We start from the raw sequence: 20,441 nt of genomic DNA on the forward strand, positions 1-20,441 counted from the left end.
TAGTATTATTATAATACTTGTTTGGGCCAAAGATTACGTTAATTGGATTTAGGATATTTTTTTAATAAGGAATGTTGATAAATGAATAAAAAATATATAATTTAATTTTTTTTAAATGATCAATATTCAATTATGTAATTAGAATAATCCAATACGTTTTTGAAATATTTTTTTTGACGTACCCTCTGAGTAACAAAATATTTGTTTTCTAAAATAGTTATATTGAGTACCATTTAATAATTTTGTTTCTTCTCTTATGTTATGTTGTGCAAAATTAATTCGTAAATCCGTAATTTCATTAGCACAGAAAAGCCACTAATACAAATACAACAAACAAACTGGTCATTAGTTTTCTTGAAGAATGATGTTGCAGTACGAGTACTTCATATTGTCGGGAATGTCAAGGAAAGCTTTCATGTCGTCGACGTTACGCATGAGTATACGCATTACGCGACACCTATCCATCAATGTCAGCTCAGGGATGACCTCCAACTGTCGGACAACCTCTTGACGTGTTTGGCTTGCGTCTTGACGTTGTAAGACAGGCGATTCAGCAATGCGGTTAAGTTGTTCATTTTCGTACTCAATCGCAGTGCGAATTACTTCCTCACTGTTTGCGGCCTGTGGTCCACGTTTTCGCTCAGACCTATTCGAAACAAACCTACCTTCACTTACCCGAGTGGTTCTTGTTCCCATCAATTCATCAGGTGACATGTTCAATCCCTGATTGTACATTGGCTGAAAGTCCGTATCCAGTGCAGCATCAGCGACAAATGCCTCGTACTTAGCAGGATCGTTTAAGCGAACATCCATAAAAGTCTCAGCCTGGCCTCTCGTTGCACGATCTTTGCCAAACACGTATGATAGTTCGTCATAGTGGGGAAACGACTTATTAAGGAGGTCCTTGGCCGCCGAATTACTCTGTACAAGTGCAATAATAAATTGTTGGTTCATTTTTTAAATATACTACAATAATTGTTCAAATGACTAGTAACGCACCTGTTGACCCAATCAATGAAAACTTCTTTCTCTGTGACGAGGCATTTTTGTTCATCATTCCACCCAAAACTACTGCAAGTTGGATCGCACATCTTCGCAAGTGCATGAAACATTCTCTTCAACAATTTTATTCGGATATCGATCGTTAAAGTATGGACGTTAGAACCTGGGATCTTGAAGGCCATCATTCTCGCCAACTGATTTAGGTACCCTGCCCGAAACATCCCGTTGTCGAACCTCCACCCACCATCATTGACTAACTCCAAGAGGCACTCAACGAGGCCGACCTCTTCCTCTTTAGTCCAATTGTGCTTAAGTAGTCTCGATGAACTTGTCAAGCTAGAAATCAAACGCAAACATATTAGTTTCATTAATTTCCTACGATTACAAACGTAGTATTGGGTTTTATGTCCTGAAACTCACAGATAGTAAATTTAATCAATTGACCGTTATTAATAAAGTGTTTTATTATTATAATTTCAATAAGTGTTATTGATTATATTATTACTTTTGTCTTAATAACCTAAATCTAATAAACTAACATCCTAAGCTGTTTGATGAGTTTTGGATAGTATGTAGGGATCAATGTTCAAGATCAGCTTAAATGGTCTATAGTATAGAATTAAGGTTGGGTACCTTATCCTGCTAACACTATGCATACGACTCACTTTGTATTTGATACTGTTCACACGAGATTTTTGATTTGTGGAGTTGAACATGTGTTGATGTTGTATTTACGTTGATTCGATGCGATGTGGTTCGATCTCTAGAATGTGATCCTTTGATGCTCTCTCGGTTGGATGCTTACGCTTGATTTGAAGAAACGAAGCACGTGATGTTCATGGAGTTAGAGTTTTGGAAGAAAGCTTGTATCTTTAAAGGAGCTTCAATCTTTGAGGGTGTTCTTGAAGTTGGAGTCTTGGAAGAAAGCTTGTATCTTCAAAGGTGTTCTTGAAATTGAAGTCTTGGAAGAAAGCTTGTATCTTCAAAGGAGCTTCAATCTTTGAGAGCGGTCGGAGTTTTGATCTTCGAGGGTGGTCGACTTCAGGAGTTAGAGGAGGCTTCTATCTTATGAGAATTCTCTCTAGACCTTCTGGAGTCAAAAATTTCCAACCCCACAAATGAATACAACTCCTTTATTTATAGAGTTTCCTAGTGGGCTTTTATGGACTTGACTTTGGTCTAGTCCATGGACCATACCCATGGGCTCAATCACATGGATTTAGGTCATATTTTATTTTTGTCTAAATTAAGCTTATTTTTTGGCTCATTTGAATTTTAGCCCAAGTAAATAATATTTAATTGAACCAAAATAATTAATTTGATCAAATTGTCATAATAAAGACACGTGATATCATTAGAATTATCCAATTTATCTTTAAATTTAATTTGGGACACATGACAATTTTTAGTTAATCTTAAATACGATTATTTCAGTAAATGACGTGGCAATTTGTGATTGGTTCCAAAATTTCTTATTCAACAGATACAAACACATTGATCTAATGTGTTCATGTATGCGACATGTAAGTGAGGGTATCCTATGTAATGAGTTTGCATAAGACCGGACCACGAAATAATAATCACTAAATATAACTCCGTTAACTAGTTGGATTTCTATTTCGATAGGATGACCTATGTAACTTAGTCTTAATCCTAAGTGTATTATGAACTCCTATTTGCGAAGGATTGTCCTTTGATTTGTACGGGTGAGAGTGGCCAAATTGCCAACTCAATATGCTTATCATTTTGGAGACAAGACTGAGTGGGGAGCTGGAAACATAATCACACAAGACGAAATTCACTCATTCCTGCCTTTAGGGTAAGCTGATAAGTGTTCCCTTAAATGGTGTCTCTGGGACTTGAACAAAGGGCCCTACCCTCTCTATGGCACGAGAAAGGTTTCTGTTTAGTGGTTGGACCATAAACAGGTTGTTCAATAAAGGAGCATTGGTATTTAAGGACTAGAATTAACTCAAGGGTAAAAAGGTAATTTGACCTAGCTAGTGTTACGAACACTTGTGAAGGACTAACTTACTGGTATTGGTCTATATCCGTGGACACAGAAATATATCTACAGTGAGAAGAGTTCAGCGGTGAGTCTTTAGTGGGGTGTACACACAGTTAACGAATAGTAATTAATGTGGTTAATGAGTTTAGCTAATTAATCTCATATCGTTGTAGCTTCTAATCTGTAGGTCCATTAGGTCCCCTTCCTAGCTCATAAAGAGTAATGAGATTTACTTATATTGGTTGGAATTTGAAATGTTCAAATTTACTTTGGGAATTAATGTAATGTATGTTGATACATTATAATATAAAGTTTATATTTTAATTAGACTTTATTATATAAATTTAATTTTGGATATGATTCAAAATTATATTATGAGAAAATAAAATATTTAAATGAGTTCAAATATTAATTTAATGTGAATTAGATTCATATGAAAACTATAAGTTAAAATTTAATGTGTATGTGATACATATTAAAACTATAGGTTGTGAGAGAAATTTATATTTGAATATGATTCAAATTTTAGATTACATTAAATATAAGATATTTAATTTATAAATTAATTAATTAGAAAATTAATTAATAGTTTAGTTTAATTTGATTAAATTAAATTAATTAAATTAAAACTATAGGTCGAGAGTTATTCATTTAAATATGATTTAAATGAAAATATTAATTAAATATAATTTAATTAATTATTAAATTATTTATTTATTTAATTAAATTTATTAATGTTTAATATATATTAATTTAATATTGATTTATTAAATTAATAGGGAAGTGAATGGTTTTCCCACGTTTCCATTTATTCTTTCAACTTCCCACTTCTTCCGTCTAAAGAAGAGGGAGTTCTTTGCGTAACAAAATAGAAGTAGTTCTATGATTTTGAAATATCATCCCATTCTCGCTAGAATTTTTTTTTCTCTCTGAAAAAATTCCCTCAATCCAATTTTGGTTCCCACAAACCATCCTAATTGAGAATATGAAGGTTTCCATGTGGTGGTGCCCAAATTGGTGATTGGTAGATTTAGAGTCGTCAACGAGCGTAAGTTCTTCTTCTCTGTATTTTCTTGAAAGCATGCTTAGCAATAGAATTTTGTAATTTAATTTGCCAATGTTTTGGTAATTTTTAGGTTCCAATTAAATTGAGTTATGGTTTCTTTTAATTCCTCCGTTGTGTAAAGGGATTTTATCCCTTCACATAGTACATTCAACTAGTACTAGAAAATAGTTCGCCATTAATTTACTTGTGTAATCAATACATTCAAAAAAAATATATTCCAAAAATTATGACAAAATAAGACTCATTACAATCACTACTTAAGTATGAAAATGAACGATGAATATTTAATTGTTCTATTGGTTACTCAACTCCCAGTCACTAAACATTTCTTCAGCAAGGTCGTCCCTCCACCGAGACCACTCATTGGATGTTTCTATGTAATGTATGTCATCGGCAGCAGTAGTCGCGTGGGTGGAATCAACCTCATCTATGTCGTCTTCTATATCAAAGTTTGTCATCTTTCTATTGATAAGGTTGTGGAGGAGACAACATACGAGTATTGTGCGACATTGGACTTCTACAGGGTAGTATGGCTTTCCCCGCAGTATCGTCCATCGACCCTTCAAGACACCGAATGCTCTTTTGATTACATTATGAGCAGACGAATGCTTCATATTGAAGAACTCTTTCGACGTTGAAGGTTCATTTTCAATGCCACGCCATTCCTACAAGTGGTAGCGTTGGCCTCTGTAGGGTGCCAAGAAACCCTCTACATTTGGGTACCCGACATCAACCAGGTAGTAAAAGCCTGTGATGACATTGCACTATTAAAATGTTGCAGCTGTTAATTGAAAAATTGTATTTATACATACAATGAAGTACGTAGTTACCAATGGGCACGTTCAGGCCATTAGGTCTTGAAATGGCATCACGAAAGAGGCGTGAGTCCGCAGCTGATCCTTCCCAACTGGAAAGTACGTAAACGAAATCTCCTTTTCGTGTCATACAGGCCAAGTACATTTGTGGCCAACTCCCCCTTGCGTGTTCTATACCTAACCCGGTCACTTGCTAAAACATTGACTTTTATGTACGTTCCATCTAATCCACTTAGGCAATTTTGCAACGCATAACTAATGATTATCGTCAAGATCTAACGTCGTTGGGCAAATCAAGTACGTAGTTTCATAGAAATGTCTACCTTAAACCACCTTCATCTTTGATTTGTGCAATCATTAGGCACTAATTGTGGTTTTTTCAAAAGATCGCCATGAAGTCGAATAACAGCCAACAAAACCATGTTGAAATGATGGGAAATTATCTCACCCGACTGCATGAACTTCCATTGAATCACACGGTTTTTTATGTCATGGAGAAGAATGTGGAGGAACATTGCTAACATCTCCTCAATATCGACAACTTCGTCGACGTTAGTCCATCAATGGTCTTCAGTAGGTGGCACAGAATGGCGAAACATCTTCGATCCATTCTCGTACTCTGGTGACACACAAGGTTTGAGGCATGAATCATGCGAAAATAGGCTAACTGTCTAGTACTATGCCTAGTTTAATGCGGGATGTGTGTTATCCTCTTTGTGTCATTGTTTAACAGCTCCAACATTAGTAGCAACTGACGTTGGGATGTTATGAACACATTTAGAATAGATGCAAACTCGTGTTCGTCCATTATAACTTGTAGATTGACACCCTGTTGAAAAAGAATCCTAACAACGTGTTAATTTCGAATGTTGTTAGCTAATGACATACTATCAATCTAGGTTCAGAAAGGGTTGGAAATATGTTCAAATGTAAGATATGTTTGTAAGTAAAGTCCGTGAGTTTTATTTAGCTGTTTGCAAATTAACTGATTGAGTTTCTATCACCGTTTGGAAAAGACGTTTGTGAAAATTTCATAATGTATTTTTGGAAACCCATTTTTGGTAACTAAGTACGTGAAATTAGAAAATATGTTTGTATATAAACTAAGTTCGTTAATTTTTTTTTTCGAAAAAGTTCGTAAGAATGGGTTGAAGTTTTTTTGTAAACGCATTATGTAAATGAACTAAGTGCTTTTGTAACACTTTAAGCGTAAAAAAGAGAATGTAAAAACGTAATTTTTTCTTGTTTGTAAGCGGAAAACAGTTTGGTAAGTTAACACATTTTCTGGCTTTTTTAAGCGTGGTGGTTAACTAAATTCTCCAACTTTTTGCTTTTTTTTTTTCAAAACAACCATTGAATTCAAACACAATTATCTGATATTTCTTTTCAAATAAGCTAACCTAATTTATAAAAAATGGTTATTTAGGTAGTATGCGTATTTTCATTAGAAATAGCTTTTCATTTAATTTTTTTATCTATTGAACTTACGCAAGTCACTAGGAATCCTAAAAATGCATTCGAGTTGTACATAAAAATCCTATAGAATACGTATATTTTATAACTCTTCCATAACGTGTAAAAAACCTATAAAAGACCTATTGTGTTTAATTTCTATATTTGTTATGAAAACACAATTAATTTATTAAGTTCATATGATTTTTTTTTTTTTTTTTTTTTTGCAACCATGAGAAGTTAGTAAACATCCTAAGCAACTTACACTATGAGTCTATGTCTAGGAAGTTAAAAATTCCAAACGATTACATGTTTAGTACCAATTATTTTTTCACAAATAAGTAGCTAATTAATTTAAATGGCATTGCAAATGTCAAGGCAAGGCAGAGTAAGTGTAGTATGCAAATGAATGAATAAACAAAATTTTATTTCAACATAGTAATCAAATAACATAGTAAGCCAAAAACTAAAAAAATTACATAACGTATACAAACCGTTTAATAAACAAACATTAAGACAAAGGAAATAAATGAGTTTATTACAAAATTCACATAGTGAGAACACACATAAAACTGACCGCATAAATGAATGAGGTTTATAGCCGTAGTACCTCGTTTATGAATGTTTTAAGTGCGACAATCTAAAAATGCACCCCAAAAAATTCCAAGTCATTATATATGCGTGCCATATATGTTTCCTAATGTAAAATGAATTAAAAATGCATACTAAACATACCTTAACTGCAAGAAAAAACCTACAAATGTATGTACCTGACCAATAAAAAACAGAAGTGTTAGTACATAAAGGAAGGGAAAGAAAATTACATCAAAGTTAAGAAATTCCCGCAAAGGCAATCGAGAATATTGCATTTGCGATAGAATTTCGTGCAGTGGACTCAATAACATCATATGCAAAAGCAAAGCAAGCAAAGAGAGTCAGAAAACTGAGACCATTAAAAATGACAATAGAGACATGGTGACAGAATAGTAGCCATTTTGTTAAACAGTGAGCAAACCGGGAGCAATTTACATCATCGAAAAGAGCAAGGGATCATTCAAAATAACAAAAGAGCATTGTGACAAAAACAATGTGTTATAAATAATTCAATACAGTGGCAAAGACACGGTATAAAAAAGGGGCTTTACTAACATGATATGTTTGAGCATAGGAGACATACACAACAGTTGTGAGAAATATAAATGAGATGCTTTCACATGGTCAGTGAGCATGTTAGACAAAAAAAATTAGGGTGAGTAGAAAAAAAAAGCAAATTAGACACAGTGAGGAAACCAATAGGGATAAAACAGAGTAAGTGAAGCAGGACATATATTGTGAAAAAGAAATAAGAAGGGTAACATTTGATGTACATACCAAAGAGGAATGCCAACAACACCAAATTTGAAAGACACTCGGGAATGGAATGCAAGAATGGGAAGGGACAAATATATAGTAAAGGGAAGATAGTATTAAATAGGGCAGCAAGCGTTAAAGACCAAAGTGAATCCCATAAAATAGGGGATTTGACAAATGAGGGTGACAATTCTGACAGTCAAAGTTGAAGAAAGTAGCCATGGACAAAAATTTCAACAATAGTACATAATAGCCATCACATTTTTTACATCAAAACAGGATGCTAGAGGAGTTTACACTATTTATCCTAAGCTAGAAGACAATAACCACAATTCAATGCAACCATGGAAACACAACACCATGTTGATACAAATCCATACATGTGAAGAAGACATAGTGAAACAAAAAAACAATGGAGGCAAATCAACATTATACATGTAACACAGATTCAACCGAACAGAGATTCAACAAAAATACAGACGGACCATTAAAAAACAAGTTTCAACCAAAATTCAACATACAACATATAGTGCCAAAAGTTAACTCATCACCGAACCAAAATTGAAAAAGAAATGTATATTGGTTTAGAACATCATGGGTTGAACATGGAAAAAAAACATGGAAACTATGAGATCAATGAATGACCAACAATTTACATAAGTGAATGACCACCAATTTACTCATCATGGACTTAACATACCTTCGGTGTAATCCAATGACCTCTACCATGCCCCACCATACCGCTCACCAAAGCAAGTGTAGCATCTGTTGCATTAATGGCTGTTCGGTTGGAACAAAAGTACAGAGAATGTTCTCGAACCGATAAGGGTGGGGAGCGGCAAGGGTGCATCGACAAACCAAACATATGAGATGGAGAGAGGATGAGAAATTTTTCGGAGGCAGTGTTGAAGTGCCATCGTCATAAAACGAAAATGGGTATTTATGGCAGGGACAAAAAAAGTAGGAGAGAGTAGGGCGAAAATCGAAAACGAACAACACCTTATAAAAATAGAGGAAGGAAATGTAAATTTTCCTTAATTTCAGTCGGTTAAGAGTGAAGAGGAACGAAGAAGAGATCGGAAAGTGGGGCAGAAAAGTCAAGGGAAAAGGAAGGAAAATTTTGGAAATATGGAGAGGAAAATGAGAAAATCGACGGTAGGGCTGCAAAAAAACTAATGGAGAAGAATGCTAAAATGGGGATTAGGACAACCCTAATCCCTTTTTACACAAAAACTTGTTTGGGCCAAAAACCTTTTCTTTTTCCCCTAAACCAGAGGCCTAAACACACCCTAAGAAATTATACTCCAAAATTTCCAAGATTCCATCGTCGGATTTAAAAAAAAAAATTAAAATGTTAACAAACTTAAAAATTATTAGCAATAACATAATAAATTGACAATAAAGAGGGAAAAAATATTAAATAACATATAAAAGATAAGAACATAATAAAAAGCAATAATCAAGATGAGAAAAATATTAAAGAAGCGATAATCAAGATGAGAAAATACCAATGAAACAATAATAAATGCTATAAAAAGAAAAAAGAATTAAATAAATAAAAATGCTAATTATATATAAAAAAATTTAAAGAAACAATATATAGAAAATAAAGCTTAAGAATAAATTAATAAAGGAAAGACATAATAATAAATAAAAAATAGATAACAACAAGGTAAGAAGAAATATGTAATAAATAAATAAAAAAACTATAAAAGAGAAGCTCATAAGATAATAAATAAATAATTATAAGAGAAATAAAAGTAGAGAAATAAGAACAATAATAATAAGCAAATATTTAATCATTTAATCTTTCTTTTTCTTTTTTCTTTTTTCTTTTTTTGTATTTTTTTATGGAGGACGGAAGAAATATAAATTAAATAATTAAAATAGTAATAATAATGAAAAATAAAGAATTTTGAAGAAAAATAAACAAAATAACAAGAAGAAGAAGAGGAAAAAGAAAAGAAAGAAAACTTGAAATCTCAATACACTAAACTCATTTGTGGAAGAGGTGTGAATCATCACTACTAGAAAAAAAGGCTTTATTTTCTTGACGGTTTTTGGAAAAAACGTCAAGAAAGGGGTGGTTTAATAGAAAAACTGTCAAGAATTTTTATGAAAAGGCGGAGGGTAGGCAATTTTTAGCTTTCTTGACGGTTTTAAACTGTCAAGAAATATGAACCTTTTCTTGACGGTTATAAACTGTCAAGGATTATCTTCTAAATTCTTGACGTTTTTAAAACGTCAAGAATTTTTATAAAGTTGACATTCTTGATGTTTTTCAAAATGTCAAATAATATGTAGTTATCCTTGACGTTTTAAAAACATCAAGTAATATCGATTAAATTCTTGACGTTTTAAAACGTCAAGAAATTTTATAAAATGCGAAGAGGAATAATTTTAATATTTCTTGACATTTTTAAAACATCAAGTAAGAGGGTTTTTTCTTGACGTTTTAGGAACGTCAAGAATTACTAAATAATTGAAAAAAAATATATACATAATTTTTTTTTAAAAAAACCTAATTTCTTTTTACTTTTTAAATAAAAAACTAATTTCATTTTTAAAAAAAACCTAAACCCCCAATTTCCCTTTCCCTATTTTTCCACAAAATTCCCCCTCCTACCACAAAATAAATTTAATAAAATATATTTAATAAAACAATTTATGAAAATAAATTTAATTTATAAAACTTTCCCTCTAACCCATTTCATTTTCCCCGCCTCCATCTCACATATCTCACGCCTCCATCTCCAATCTCACCGTGCTCCTCACTGCAAGACGCTTGCCGCTCCTCCGCTCATGTCGTACGCTGCCGCTCATGACGCCGTCGCTCTGTGCTGTACGCCACACCACTAGACGCCGCATCGTTGGACACCGCACTGCTGGACACCGCACCGCTGGACGCCGCCTTCTACGTCGCACCAGACCCACTTTCCTTCTACCGCCCCTGTCACAGCCACCATTGGGGTTTCTTTGAAAACCGAACTCGAGGGAGAAACTAAGGCGAGCCTCAACCTTTTCTAGGGTTCACTGCCACTCAGCTTCACCATGCATAGAATCACCGGTTCATGACTCAAGTCGCTCAAGGTCAGTCTAATCCTTCTTTTTGTGTTTAATTAATCTCTTTTCTGAATCAAAGAAAGGTGTTTCCGTTATAGATCTGGTCTTTGTTTTGTTTATGTTGGCTACTCTTTAATGTGCTCTAAACATGGTTTCTTGGTGACGATTTAAAGCTTGACTATCCTTTTTGATTCTGTATTGTTTACGTTATTGGATGCTTGGGATAAAAAAATGCTTATGTTGCTTCTACTTGGTTGTTTTGAGAGATAGGCATTCATTTTTATGTCTTTGAGAAATGATTATGTGATTGACTCGTATTGTCAATGTAGTTGTACTTTGCATCTGGGAAGAGGAAAGAAATTTTAGCAAAGGCCAGAAATTTGCTTCTTAAATGTGATTTCTCTGTCCCTAAAGTAAGTTCTTAGGACATGATAATATTCCCTTATAATTATTATATTATGGTTGTTTTATGTAATGAATATGAATACAGGAGCTCACAATCAAAGGTGATAAGCAAAACTAGAATGAAATGGTTAAAATAAAGCCTTTCAAATCAAGTTGTTGACTTACTTTTCCTTTGGATTGCAAGTCTCCGTCTGCTTATTTTAAGCCTGAACAATCTTCAAGAAGCGTCATTTCGCAGAAATGGGCAGATTTTCTTTGCCTCGGCAGCTTCTGTTTAGGGATGTTTGTAACAACCCCACTTTCCGGACTAAGCCGAGGTCACTACTCAATACTAAGACTCGACCACAAAACATAAAAAAGTCATAACGGACCGGTTACGATTCATTAAAAACGTTAGAAATATTATAAAAGTAGTTTCGGGCCCTATTTTAAATCACAGTCACGAGAATTTCAAATGCAATACTCAAGTCATCAAACTCAAAATCACAAAACCAAATATTCTAACAAAAAACATCAGCGGAAGCATAAAGAACCAGACGCCTCCATATGGCCTTCACGCATCCTTCTTGCCCCTCGTCGGTCTGCCCCTAGCTGTACCCTTACCTGCAAAGTTAAAGAAGAAAAAGGGTGAGTATAAAATATACCCAGTAAGGGACCCACTACTGGGCCCATTAGGGAACAACAGTTAACTTCCTATTCAGGGGTACCCTACATAACAGTCTAGTGGTTCCGTAGAACGCACATATCAGTCTCGTGATCCCGAAGGATGCACGTATCAGTCTAGTGATCCCGAAAGATACACCTATCAGTCTAGTGATCCCGAGGGATGTACATATCAGTTTAGTGCTCCCGAAGGATGCACGTATCAGTCTAGTGCTCCCGAAGGATGCACATATCAGTCTAGTGCTCCCGAAGGATACACCTATCAGTCTAGTGATCCCGAGGGATGTATATATCAGTTTAGTGCTCCCGAAGGATGCACGTATCAGTCTAGTGCTCCCGAAGGATGCACCTATCAGTCTAGTGCTCCCGAAGGATGCACATATCCGTAAGGTACACTACCCCATAGATGAAGCTAACCGTTACCCCTCAGTCCATACTAAACCGTCTACAACAGTCATACCCCAACAACATTCATATTACAATTTCGCCATAGGCTTCGCCAGTCAGATAGTATAGGTTTAAACAACTACATCCGCAGTTGCTATATGCGTTTCCGCTTCACACATCATTGTGATATCCCTAGATCCAGTCAACTAGTCAATCAAAATCGGACTCACCGTCCTTCCACGACCAGACTCCATGACCAAAGTCCAAACAAAAGACTACCACGTGCCTAACCGTAAAACTTTAAGGTCCATCGACATACCATTCCAATCCACAACGTAGCCCATTAACATAACTACAATATACCGAACATCTGGCATCGGTGTCTATCCGTAAACAACTCCTTACATCCGATGGCACACAAGCTACAACTAGCGGTCGCGTTACCTTTATATCAGACAAGAGCATAGCAACGATACTTAAAAGTCAAACACACATACATTTATTCAGTACAGTTACTAACGTGTAATCCCCTGTGGATTACTACGTTTCCAACCTCGATCCGAGGTCCAGTAGTAGGAAAACCCTTACCTGATACTTGGTTATGCCCCCCGATCGAGTCCACGCGCAATGGATCCACCTAAACGGAAACACAAGGGTCTTAAACGAGGATACTAGTAGAAGTCATTTTAAATGGTCCTAAGCAACATCCGTTGACTTACCTCAGGAAAGGAAAGCTATTTCCAAATTAACTTGCCGTGGGACCGTGAACTTGAGCGTCAAACCCCTATTACCTTCAAGGAACGAAAGATGGGATCCAGTCTTACTCCAATATTCAAACTCGAAACGATTATAGCAACGTTGGGTAAATTACCAAAATGATCCTTACTGAAGACTCGCCGTGACCCGAAGTGGAGGGAGAAAAATATGGCTTAGGTGGCTCGACTCGACTTGGCTCACCCTCGGCTCGGCTCGGCTCGGCCTCAGCTCGGCTCGGCTCGCGGTTCGGCTCAACTCGGCTTACGGCTCGGCTCAACTCAGATTGCGGCTCGACTCAACTCGGCTTGCGGCTCGACTCGCGGCTCGACTCAACTCGGCTTGCGGCTCGGCTCAACTCGGCTTGCAGCTCGGCTCGCGGCTCGCTCGATTCGGATTCGTTGCTCGGGTCGGCTTCACTTCGCGGCTCGAGTTCAACTCCTTTCTCCTTCCGACAACGACGGCGGTAGAAGGTAGCTCCCCTCGGTGTTCTGTCTGCGTCAGAAACACAAGATGAGAAGGGAGAAGCCGCCGGCGGTGGCAGAGACGAAGAGAGAGAGAGAGAGAGACGTCGGCTGCAGATGAACGGATGCCGATTCGGGGATTCCGTCAATGATGTGCGGCTACGAAGACGGCAGACGGTGCAAACGCGCGGATGATGGCTGCGTTCGTCGGGTGAAGAAGCTGAAGAGAAGAAGAAGAAGAACGGCGTGGCGTTGGCTTCGTGAAGGCAGTCGAGGACGCGCAGACGGAGGTGGAGACATGAATGGAGGAGAAAGGATGGAGACGGCGGCTGTGGACGATGTAGGAAGAAGAAGAAGATGGAACGGCTGGGGGGGTGTCGCGCGCGGCTAGGGTTGATTTTAAAAAAAAATTCTTATTATATATATATATATTAAATAAAAATAAATAAATAAAAATAATAATAATATAAATGATAAAATATTAAATAATAATAATAAAATTAATAATACAATATTAATATTAATTAATTATAATAATATTAATATCAAATAATGAATATACTATTAAATAAACATAAATGTATTAATATTAAATTATAAAGATAATAATAAATGATAATAATAATATAAATAATATTATATTATTATTTTATCATTTACAAAATTTTAAAATCCTGAAAAATTCACATAAAATGCTAAAATTTTACCTCGAAAATTCGGGGCGTTACAATGTTCTTCACAAACAGGTTCGTATCAGTAAGAAAAATTTGATGGGGGGTGTGTTCAATTAGCTTTGATCGATGGGTTGAAATGGTTTCTCTTGGATTCCTAGGTTTTAGGTTCCAATTTGGGTGTTCTCTTTTTGGGTTTTGTATTTATTTGGGGAAACATTGCCCATTTTTCATTTATTAAATGTAGCCGACAGTATTAATGTTCTTGGTTTTTTGTATTTTTGTTTGTTGATTAAAGTTGTATATTCTGAAAAATTGATCACCAGCAGTTATAGCCCTATTAATACGATTTTTCTTTTTTTTTTTTTCTATTTCGTTCCACCATCGAGTTGTTTTCGTTTTCCTCCTCATTCTGATTGGGTGAAGAACTGTTTCTTTTCACCATTTCCTCATTGAATCAAGATTTAGACAAAACCTTGGGTTGTTTATAGATTTATGGATTTGATTTCGTTGTTATCATGAGTATTCTTATAACATCCACCGTCAATTATGGGAAAAAGGACGTCTGTTTTGAGAAGCTTAAGAATCAGCTCTATCGGGAAGATCGTTACAATGTTTTTTTTTCCTTAAAAAGAAGAGATAAACTGAAGATCATATTCAAATTGCTTGTAGGATGTGGAATGTTCCAGAACCTAAAGGAATCACTCGAACAACGCCATTTGAAGCCGAAAAGTTAAAGTTAGTTTCATAAGGCTGTGGTCCGAAATCGATAAGCATCTTCAAAGCTGTTTTCGTTACTTGTCGAAAAGGATACATGTTCAAGAAAGTAATTACATTGCTACTTTTATATTTTCTAGTTGGATGAGAAGGAAGTAAAGCGCGCGTCGAAAGATATTTTCAAGGAAGTCTCTAAGACTCACAATGCTCTACAGTGAGTAAAAGTTGAAATTGTTACACTGCTTAACTGAACATGATTTGAACGTATTACATGAAGAATTCAAACTGCGAGTTTACTTTGATGTTGTTCGATTGAGAACATTAGATAAGACAATTTCAAATTTCGAGATGGAATTGACTGCTACCAAAGCAGCTCAGGAGTCTATACAGAGCGGTTCGCCTTCAACGGATGATTTAAAGAATAACCAATCATCTGGGAAAAGAAGATACTTAATGGTTGTAGGGATCAATACTGCTTTTAGTAGTAGAAAAAGATGAGATTCAATTCGTGCGACGTGGATGCCTCAAGGTATGTAGCTTGTGATTGTTATTCTTTTGAGACGAACTGTAATTGTTCCGTCATTTCTTCTTGTTTAAATTATGTGCTGATGAGAGTAATTGAAAACTTGAAAAACAAGGGAAAAGAGAAAGAAACTAGAGGAGGAGAAGGGGATTATAATTCGATTTGTCATCGGCCATAGGTACATGTTCTTTTGTCATTTGATAATAACTGTTAACAAGATCTGTAGACTTTCTTGTGATAATATGTCGTAGAATCATTTGGCCTTTACCAAAAGATTTTAAATGAGCTTCTTCTTGATGTTTAGTGCCACATCTAGAGGTATCCTTGACAGAGCTATTGAAGAAGAGGACAGAGAGCATGGAGATTTCCTTAGATTGGTAGTGATTTTTTTTTCTGAATACACAATCTTTTTTTATTTTTTCTTGACACAGAAAATATGCAAAACAACAAGAAATATTACCTAACCTATAATTGTAGAGCAAATTCCCAAATTTAAGATCGATTCTGTTGAATTTGAAGCACTCACATTGGGGTCCTTGCTGCCAACTTTTCAAGGTACTGATGTGATTCAACTCTTCTTAGTTCAATATAAGGCATGGTTGTATTATAGTAAAGCTCTATAAGGCATGTTGAAAACTGGAATCATTTTCATGTTGTGTCCACTTGAGATTATATTGAAAATGAATAATTTTAATACAAGCAATGTTGATATTAGTTAGATTCCATTTGAATACCATTGAAAATCTCTAGATTACTCGACAAAGTTCATTCACAGAGAGTATAGTCATTGATGTGATTTAAAGGAATTTTTTTCCTTGTGATCTTTTGATTATTATGAATTTCAACCTTCGATTCTTAATTATCTGTTTTGTATTTTCAGTTCCTTTGATGTTTATGCTCTGTTGCTTTGGATGTTTCTTTAGCTTATTTTTCTTTTGATGTTTAATTTGGGCCTCAAGAAATTAGTACGAACTATGTTGTAGAATTGTTCATTTACTTGAGTTGGTGATTTATCTAATGCAGAGTTACAAAACAAATGCATATACAAAAGCAGACTTGCAATGCACGAATGCATGTACAAAAGAGGTTGAGAGTTGCTTGCCTTCTGATGCAAATATCAATAATGTTGCGAAGGTATTTTAGATTTTATTTGTCTTTGTCTTGAATTAAGGACTACTTTTGTGGTTAGTTTCTAACAGGCACCGTTTGGTCTATTAAAAATCAATGTAAAGTATTAATGATTAGCTATGTTGATGATTCTGGTGGTCTGGAAGCAACTCTAGGCATTAAATTCATGGTTGTTGGAGAATAGAAACTGTGATTTTTATTTGTGTAGTATGATCAGCTTACTCTTAATAGTTGTTAGTTGATTTCTTTGACTGAATAAGTTTTGAACATACTTTGTTGTTGTGATGTTATCTACTTCTTGTAGATTGGCTCTGCTGTTGGTGGTACTTATTTTAGCTCATGAATTGGAGGTAGTAGAGGATGCAGAATGCAAGTTTATTTGAAGCCAAGTTTCATTCAAGGTCATTGAGTTGGGTTGATAGAAGTAATGTTTTGTATATGACAATATCGAACAAATATGTAAAGTACTTTTGGAATTGTTCTAGTGCATATTTATGTTTGAGTTTTAAAACTATATTTGATGTATATTTGTCGTTTATATGTAGTTGAATTTTTGGACTAATGGGAGCATAATACAGGAACAATAATATAAATAAATTACAATTAAAAAATGAAAAAGAATACTCTTGATGGGTAAAAAATGTCATAAACAATCATTTTCTTGACGATTATTAAATGTTGTGAAAAATGCACTCTTGACGGTTTTAAAATGTCATGAATATTTGTATTTTTGACGGTTTTTGTCATTCATAGTCACATTCTTGACGGTTCTAAACTGTCATTAAAACTTATAATCTTGACGGTTCTAAACTGTCATGAATAATTGAATACTTGACGGTTATAAACTGTCAACGTTAACAATTCTTGACGTTTTTTACAACTGTCAAGAAAATTACCTTTCTTGACACTGGATTCAACGACGGTTTTAAAACCGTAAAAAATAATCATTCTTGACAATTTAAAAACGTCAAGAGAGTCAGTTTTTGTAGTAGTGCATTGGGACCAAAACCCTACCATATACCTCCAATTAAGTTAAAGTTTTTTTTTTTTTTTTTTTTTTTTGGATTCTTGACATTGTAGGGAGAAAGATGAAGATTTAGGTGTTGCTAGAAGAGAAGATAAAATGGATGTTGTATATATATATATATATATATTTTAAGAAGGTATGAAGGTTAAAGGAAGTAGGGGGTATGGAAGTTAAAGATTTAGATGAAGAAGAGAGGATGTGAAGGTTGTAAAAATTTCTAGGGTTTTTTTTTTTTTTTTTTTTGTAGCCTTTTCTCTATTTTGTGTTGTGTGTATCAAGAAGAAGAGATTATTTATAGCCAAAATCATTTCTTCAAATGACTAAAAATTCAAAATGGTGGGATTTGTTTTTGCATTTGAAAATAATACCAACTTTAGCATTCATATCAAAATGACATAGAGTCTTTAATAACCAAAATCAAATTCAAAAAAGTTACCTTCTTTGGTATTTATCTACCATCTTAGTTACCCTAACTAAATGGTTTAGTTACTTTAACCAAACTACCTACAAAACTTAAAAAGTAGTTAAATAACATTTTTTTTTAGAAAAGGTAGTTAATCACAAAATTAAAAATAAACCAAATTATGGCCAAAATTAATCTAACAATTAAATTGATTTTAAATAATGTCAGATAAAATTAGGTGGCTACAACATGAACGATTCATGATCATCTCGTTTGTACTAACTACAAAGCGAGTCATATCTATAGCGTTTCCAGAATAAGGCACCCAACCTTATTCACACACTATATAGACCATTTGGGTTGTATACTCGAAGTTGTTTCATGTTTATATCTCTATATAAAGTTCATGTCTACACTAGATAGCCTCTGGACCTTAGTTTATTAGATTCAAGATTATAGTATTCTAATTTCACTAATAAGTCCTCAATAACCACTTTATTGAATAGAATATAATTTAACTACAAACTATGAGTTTTAGGACATAAATTCCTAACAGTTGGGAAATTCAATTATGCATCCTTAATCGTATTGATCAATTAGAACACCTAGGCCTTAAGATAATTTAGTTATTAATTAAATTGGTTGCGTGAAGGTTACATATAGATAAGTGATGATAACTCGGTGAATAAATTCTTTGGACAGGAAGAGATCGGTATAACCCAGGCTAGACTTTTTATTCATTGAATCTTTACAATTCACATTAGTTTCAAGCAATTTAGCTTTCTTGCAATGAAAAATCAGTCTCACTATGCCCACACCCCTTCAGTACCTCGAGATGGAACTCGTTTGTTAGAGAAATTATCTCAACCATTAAAAAGTATGAAAGTCAGAACCTTTGAAAATTTGCTAGTAGTATGGAAGTACACAATGCAAATTTGGTCCTCGATTTGCCTCGGGTGATGCTGTTTGACTCCGTATTGGTCCAAATTAGCTTCAAAATGACCTAATCACCACATTATACCTTCAAATTGTAGAACACCTATAAAATATCCAATCAAGAACGTAAAATCATAGAACAAGCTCAAGTTAAGCGAAAATAGATAACATATTTCATACTCTATCAGTCTTGTCCTCAAAATGATAGGCGAGTTGAGTTGACTTGAGAGGGGTTTCTATTTTATAGTAGAACCATAAACATATTGTTCATTAGAAGAGTATTAGTATTTAATCGAATTTAGAAGCAACCAAGGAGTAAAATGGTAATTTGACACAGTTGGTGTTCAAGCACTCGCGAAGGACTAACATATATTGTTATTTGTTTACAAATATGTATACAGTGAGAAAAGTGTAGCTATATAAGTCTTTAATAGACTATACACACACAGTTAACAAATATTGATTAATGTAGTTAATGGGTTTAACCCATTAATCTCATGTCATTGGAATTTCTAATATCATGTGTAAATTTATTAGGTCTCATTCCTAACTTGTAAAGGGTATTTATATTTTAATGAACTTTATATAATATAAATTTGATATTTGAAATGATTCAAAATTAAATTATAAGAGAATTAAATATTTGAAGGAGTCAAATATTAATTAAATAAAATATGAATTTGATTCATATTAAGACTATAGATTAAAATTAACGTTTATTAGATGCATATTAAAACAATGGCAAATCTCTTTGATTTCATCAAAATTGTAAAGACCCATGCACATTTAGGATTTAAAGATCATATACCTCAAGATTATTCAACAACTTAAATAGTTATTTATTAGTTTAAATATTTTTCTTAAAAATAATGAAGAAGATAAAAAAAAAAAAAAAAAAAAAAAAAAGGAAAAAAAAACAACTACACAAAGAAAATCAGATGGAATAGCAAAGTTCATCCATGGAAGGTGGTCTTCAAGCCACACAGCAAAATATCGATGCAGGTGAGCATGATAAGCTAATGCATGACCAGCAGAATTAGACCCTTGATTTGCACAAAAAAAAAAAAAAAAAAAAAAACTTAAGGAGAGATTCAATCCATTTTCAACAAAGTTTTGAACGTTATTTGCACGTCTAGCCTTCTCGAAACCAAGAATAACTCCAAATAATTTTGGAAATCTTTTCAACTCTCCTTGATAGATCTAATCAAAGGAACTAATGAACCAGTGGAAAAAAACCTATACACTAAGTGAAAGAGGATACTCTTAGTAACTTTAGCAAAGAGAATAGACGTTTAAATTTTTCTTTTAGTACGACAATTTAAGCTTTCCCTCTAGGATGGCAGTCATATTATATTTTATCATGTAATTAAGTTCAATTTGACCGAAGATTAAATATTTTTATTAACACAGTAAATTCGTTCAACATATTAATTTACTTTACAGTGTACGTTTTGAGACCTAAACATTTTGAGGAGTTCCAAACCAAAGGCAATGTTTTATAAATTTTAGTCCTATATTTTTTTTCCGACCCCACGAAGATTTTGTCAATCAATTATTGAACATAAATATTAGTATGTATATATATATATATATATATATATTATATTA

General features: G+C 34.1%; 1 pseudogene; it reads left to right on the forward strand.

Annotated features, from left to right (window-relative positions):
- The first annotated feature begins 10,514 nt into the window (after positions 1-10,514).
- On the forward strand, positions 10,515-16,810 carry LOC103493152 (probable beta-1,3-galactosyltransferase 2; annotated as a pseudogene).
- The last annotated feature ends 3,631 nt before the right edge of the window (positions 16,811-20,441 follow it).

Source organism: Cucumis melo, chromosome 5 (genome assembly GCF_025177605.1).
Source record: "Cucumis melo cultivar AY chromosome 5, USDA_Cmelo_AY_1.0, whole genome shotgun sequence".
Lineage (NCBI taxonomy): Eukaryota > Viridiplantae > Streptophyta > Magnoliopsida > Cucurbitales > Cucurbitaceae > Cucumis > Cucumis melo.